This window comes from Neolamprologus brichardi, chromosome 2, assembly GCF_056152115.1.
Source record: "Neolamprologus brichardi isolate AB-2024 chromosome 2, ASM5615211v1, whole genome shotgun sequence".
Taxonomy (NCBI): Eukaryota; Metazoa; Chordata; class Actinopteri; order Cichliformes; family Cichlidae; genus Neolamprologus; species Neolamprologus brichardi.
The window spans coordinates 29,435,912-29,442,276 of NC_142105.1; the positions used below are offsets into that span (position 1 = coordinate 29,435,912).

Below are 6,365 nucleotides of genomic sequence, written 5' to 3' on the forward strand. Positions count from 1 at the left end.
TTTCTCTCTGATTGTGTAATAAAAGTATGAACATGTATTTATAAGTTACACTTGTGTTTGAATCCTGCAGCTTATTACACATTTGATTTCCATGTGTGACAACTGCAAGTGTCCAGAGTGAGGACAGACTGAGGGACCCACTGCTGCACATCATCTGTGAGGCTTTGCACCCCTGATGGTCCACCAGGACAAACTCAGCAGTGTGTGAGGAAGAGGAGGAGGAAGAGCCAGCAGCAGCTGACAGATGGAGAGAATAGACAGACTGTTCCCTGTTTGTGAAGGACTGCTAGGAAAGTTTAGAATAACTAATTGTCTGTCCTGAATCAGTCTTATTAGGTAATGTTCAAATAATGTTATCATCCCAGTGTTTTCAGTGTGGGAGAAAGTACTCAGGGCCTTCAAGTTACACACTATGAAAGGCAGCAACAAGTTTAATATTCAGAAACTTAAAGTATGTATCAGCAGCAGAATGGAGCTAAAAATAAATGTTTGTTTCAGTTCTATGAAGCTTTGAGTATTTTGGATTAGTAGCACTGCTGTGTTTGTTGCATCATATTGCTGTAATTGTTTATATGCTTTATATATTCTGAGGTAAGTTGATCTATAGTGTTACATCATATTCTATAATGATGTTATGTGTTTGTGTACTTTGTGCCCAGTTTAACCCATTTAACAGAAGTCAGCCTGTTTAAGGCTCTGATATCTATTCTGTATGACTTAAAGCAGTTATGACATGGTCTGATTTTCTCACCCAATAAAGGAATATTTAATATATCAGTCTACTCTTCATTCTATCAGAAACAGTTACCACAGCTCGTACATTTGCTTCTTCCACACATACTGTATATAAGCATTGAGCCAAATTTAGTAATGCCAACATATTAAAAGAACAATATTTGTCTCTTATATATAATACATCTATATATACACTGTCACAGATACTTGTCTTTAAGTGAAGATTTAAGGTGATGGGAAATATAAATAAATGCAACTTGAATCTTTACTGAAGCTCAGTGTTTGGCACAGAGTTCATGTTCACTGCTGTAATAACTAATAATGATTAATATAATATTGGCCATATTGTATTTACATTACCAAAGTGAGATGACTTTAGTCTCATGAACAACATTAGCTAATTGTTATTTACTAGCTAATCTTAAATGACTGTTCAGTACAGAAATGAAGCCCAACAATCATGGTTTACAGTCCTGTGGTCTCAGCCTCAGATACTTATCAAATCACACAAAGCTCATGTAGAAACAAATGTACAAAATATGTTCTCCTTCATTTCTGTCAAACAAAGCTGTATAAAACGTTTCCAGCTGTTAGTATCATAATTGCTAGACAACCTGGGCAGCGCAACGGAGGCTAGACCGCCCAATCTCACAAGCCTACAAGCCCCGCACTTCCGGCCGAAGCGATCTTTGAGTACGCGGCCCTTGAGGACCGTTAAGGCTGCGTACTTTAATGCTGCAGACCCTGAATTGGGGAACAGTCCCTGAATTGGGATACAGCCATTCATACATGTTTTGGTTCGTGCAACTGGTCCGTCCGGTTATTGTCTCCCCAGAAACATTTCCGTTGTCTTTTTTCCTATTTCCGTTGTGTTGCGTGTGCTTTTGCAGCATTTTTCTTTTTGCAGCGTTTTTCTTTTTGCAGCGTTTTTCTTTTTGCAGCGTTTTTCATTTTGCAGCATTTTTCTTTTTGCAAGTGTTTTCTGAAGTTGCAGTCCGTTTGGCCTCTCAGGGCCACCGTAGAATGCTCTCTCACAAATGTCATGTGACAACCTCATTGGCTTACAGAATTGTGATGTCACACGCATTTAGAATCTTACCACCACTTTGATCATTTGATCCTTTGATGTTAAAACCCTTAAATAGGGGTGAGACGCAACAACTTTTAGTCCGTTATTCGCAGCATTTATGTTTGCAGCATTCAAACGAACGTTCGCCAGAGAAGCCTTTTTTGAATCCTTTTCAGAGTCACTGTTAACAGATTAGAAACATGTCTCCAAGAAAACAGAAAAAAAGAGAAAAAGTAAAGCCCAGCGCTCCTCTTTGCAATCGAGAAGAAAACGATCAACTGCAGAAGATGTGCTTGGAAGAAATGCGTGAGGAAAATCTCATGAACAATCACAATACGCGACACCCGCTCCAGCCAGAGTACACCAGTTACGTCTGGGAAAGTTTTTTTAAACAACGAGCGCAGATTATCTCCCTGACAGAGCAATATGAGAGAAGGACCGCTGAAGTAGATAGACTGTTCAGCCAGCTTCTTGAAAAGGAAGATATTCAAAAGGAGAAAGAAATGGAACTCCTAGACATGCGGGGAAGGAACTTTGAGCTCCAAGCAAAGCTTAATAAAGTACAAGAAAAACCAACAGAAGAAATCCTCCAACAGAAGAAAAACGAGAAAGACAAGGAAAAAAAGATTCAGGAGCTGAGTGTAAAGCTTGATGAAGCTCTGCGAAAAAATCAAGAACTCCTCCAAGAGAAGAAACAACTGGTCATAAAACTCCAAGGCACTGAGATAAATGAAAAAGTGCTGAAAGGAAGGGTTGAGTTTCTTAAAAAGAAAGCGCAACAGACCATGAAAAAGGAAGATACGGATTGCAAGCTTCAGGACAGCGAGCAACACAAGGAAGCCTTGCAAATAAAGCTTGATGAAGCTTTGCAAAAAAATCAAGAACTCCTCCAAGAAAAAGAACAAATGGACATAAAGCAGCGCAAACTGCAAGGCATGGAGGAAAAGCACAAAGGACTTCAGGCAAAGCTTGATAAAACACTGAACAAAAATAAAGAGTTGCTTCAAGAAAAAAAGCAACTAGAAATTAAACAGAAAGAAATGGACTCCAAGCTTGAAGGCGTGGAGGAAAAATACACCGCGCTGAAAATAAAGCTTGATAAAACAGTGCAAAGAAATAAGGATTTCCGACAAGACAAAGAACAGCATGACACGAAACAGAAAGATCTGGATTGCGAGCTTCAGAACATCAAGAAACACAACCAAGGTTTGCAAGTAATGCTTGATGAAGCTCTGCAAAAAAATAAAGAGATCCTTGAAGAGAAAGAAAAACTGGACATAAACCAGAGAGGCATGCAGGAAAAATACGGAGCGCAGCAGGTAAAGCTTGATGAAGCTCTGCACAAATATCAAGAGCTGCTTCAAGACAAAGAACAACGGGAAATAAAGCAGAAAGAAGAAAAACAAATTCTCCAGGACTTTGAGAAGAAAAACCAACAGCTGCAAGACCGTTATAACAAACTGAACTCCAAAACAACTGAGCTGGAGGGGGAAAAGAAAAAAGTGCAAAAACAATGCTCAGAGATGCAGAGTAAGCTCAGTGACATGCTGAGAAAAAACACAGAACTGGAGAAACTTTCCAACAACTTGAAGTGCAAAAACACTGAGGTGCAGATGTTAAAGCAGCAACTAGAGAAAACAAACAAAGACCTGCAGTGTACACTTCAAGAAGTCGAGAGAAGTCAGCAGCTACAAGACACACACAACAAATTACAACAGAGTTATACAGAGATGCACGAGGCAAAGCTTATGCAGGAGGCCAAATGTAAAGAACTGAAAGAAAGGCTCGAAGAAAAACAAGCCAAATTAGAAGAAGTGGAGACAACATGCAGGAAACTTGAGAAGGAAAATACACAAACAATTGATGAGTTAAAAACGCTCATCCTAGAGAAAAAAAGTGCTCGTGGAAAAGATCATGGAAAAGAAAAAAAAACGCTTCCGCTTCTTCTGGAGAAAGAGCACTCCTGCTTTTTCTACTTTTTCTACTTTTTCTTCTGCTGATGTGACCCCGTCTTCCTCCTCCACCGTTGCATCATAATTTTCACCTCTCCTGTCCTCACCTCTCCTCTCCCTTTCTCTCTCCCTCCCCTATTTCCCTTTAACTCCTAACACCCGTCCCATCTCCCCCCCCCCCTCTCTCTTTCACCCTCACCCCCCAACCAGTCCCGACAGATGACTGCGCCCTCTAGAGCCTGGTTCTGTCATAGGTTTCTTCCTTTAAAGGGAGTTTTTCCTATCCACTGTCGCACCCAGTGCTTGCTCAGAGGGCATTGTTGGGGTTCTCCCCCCTCTCTCCCCTTCACCCTCACCCCCCAACCAGTCCCGACAGATGACTGCGCCCTCTAGAGCCTGGTTCTGTCATAGGTTTCTTCCTTTAAAGGGAGTTTTTCCTATCCACTGTCGCACCCAGTGCTTGCTCAGAGGGCATTGTTGGGGTTCTCCCCCCTCTCTCCCCTTCACCCTCACCCCCCAACCAGTCCCGACAGCTGACTGCGCCCTCTAGAGCCTGGTTCTGTCATAGGTTTCTTCCTTTAAAGGGAGTTTTTCCTATCCACTGTCGCACCCAGTGCTTGCTCAGAGGGCATTGTTGGGGTTCTCCCTTTCTCCCCTTTTCTATCCCTTTCCTTTACCCTCTTCTTTACCCCCCCCCCCCCCTTTTCTATTTCCCCCCTTTTCTTTTTCCTTAATAATTTAATAATAAACACAATTGGCTACATTTTAAATATGTCTGATCAACGTCTTCATTCAAGAATGAATTGTCTTTCTCACGGAGTCATGTGTATTTTGTGTTTTCCTCGGGCTGGTGATCCCCGCGGTCGTTCAGCCCCGGAGTCCAGAGTTTTAGTGTTTTAATCATATTTAGTGTTACATTTCAGATCACCACAATAGGATATCCATAATTTAGGATTCAGGCATTTGTTTTAGTTCAATATCGTAATCATTCTATGACTGAGTAGTTTACAGAACCTTCAGTCAGCAGCAATAACTTCTGTTGGAGGTATTTGTTCTTATTTTTTATTATTTTGAAATTAGTTAAAGTTTGTTGTTAGTTTACTTATATTTTGGGGTTTATTTACAAGTTTATTTGTAGGTTAATATTTGTTTCAATGTTTTGTTTGTTTGATGTTGCCTTGTTAAATTAGTCAGTAAAAGCTGTAGGGCCATTTTGTTTCTATAAATAAAGAGACTGGTATAGGACCAGCATGCACTGGGGTGGGCCTGTGGTTTTTTACCAGAGCATGAGAAGCAGCAGGAAGTAACAAACAATGGATCTTGTTATTGCTTGCTAAACTGGATAAAATAAACCATAAAAACGCAAATTTAAAGTTTGGACAGTGGACTTCTTTTGCCTTCGTACGAAATATTATCTCAGTGCAGCAGTGGCTTGTGGACTTTTAATTGTGGGATGTTTGGTTTGTCAAACAAAAGGAATTGCCACTACAACTTCAATTCATTGACAACACACAGACAACCAGTTGCACTCACATTCATACCTATGGACAATTTAGAGTTTCCACGCAATCACAGGAGAACATGCAAACTCCACACAGAAAGACCCACAATTTCATACCATAAGGTCACCAGTCTCCCAGCAATTCATTTCTCATATATTTGCCCAACAACTTCACAAAAGCTGGAGAATTTATTGCGGGACCATGTACTCTCATGTGCCTCTTCATTTTCTCAACAAATGAAATCATTTCTCTTTTAACACATAAACAGTGTGGATGCTGAAGAGCTTCATCTGTCATAGAGGTGACCAAAAACCCCATGGTCACTCTGACAAAGCTCCAGCATTGCTGTGTGGAGTATGGAGAACCTTTAAGAAGGACAATGATTTCGGCAGCTCTCTGCCAATTAGGCCTGTGTGGTAGTGTGGTGGCGCGAATGAGGGATAACCGGGGACGGTAACTAAGATGTTGACAACGCCACCTGGGGGAGGAAGTTACACCCCAGGAAAGATTCCTCTAGCCAATGTAAGTGTTACACTGGCTACCAAAGCCCACAGACTCAATATTAACAGCAGAGGTGAGACAGATGAATTTTACAAATCAAAATTTATTAAGAACTACTAAAAGCATAGAATTGTAAAATCAGAAAGGTACCTAAGGTAGCAGGGTTGAGACGGCAGGATAGTTAATTAAAAACACTTTATTAACAACTGATGATTAAAATGACCAGACTCCCTCCCACGATGCCCTAAAATAATCACAGATTGATAAATAAATAAATAAATAACTAAACAATAGTGGAGACCGGCCATTTGAGGAGGCAACCTACAGGGAGGAGTGCCCAAGGGTGCCACCAGTTACTCACCCGTGTAACTCCACTGCAGACCTCACTGTCACTCACACTGAACTCTAAATGGTGCAATCTACCTATGCCCACCTCACGTGCCTAGCCCCTCAACAAGTGGCCACACCTCCACTAAAGCAATAAAACAAAGCGTAAAACGTTAAACAAATTAGTAAAAGAGATCTACATAAAACAAATACACCCCAAGTTACGATATAAACCCCTCAGACTTCATTCAAGATGTGGGTGTTTGATGGAGAGTTGCG

The 6,365-nt window shown here is 40.9% G+C and overlaps 1 pseudogene; it reads left to right on the forward strand.

Annotated features, from left to right (window-relative positions):
* The first annotated feature begins 1,915 nt into the window (after positions 1-1,915).
* Positions 1,916-4,512, forward strand: LOC148106197 (uncharacterized; annotated as a pseudogene).
* Positions 4,513-6,365: the final 1,853 nt, after the last annotated feature.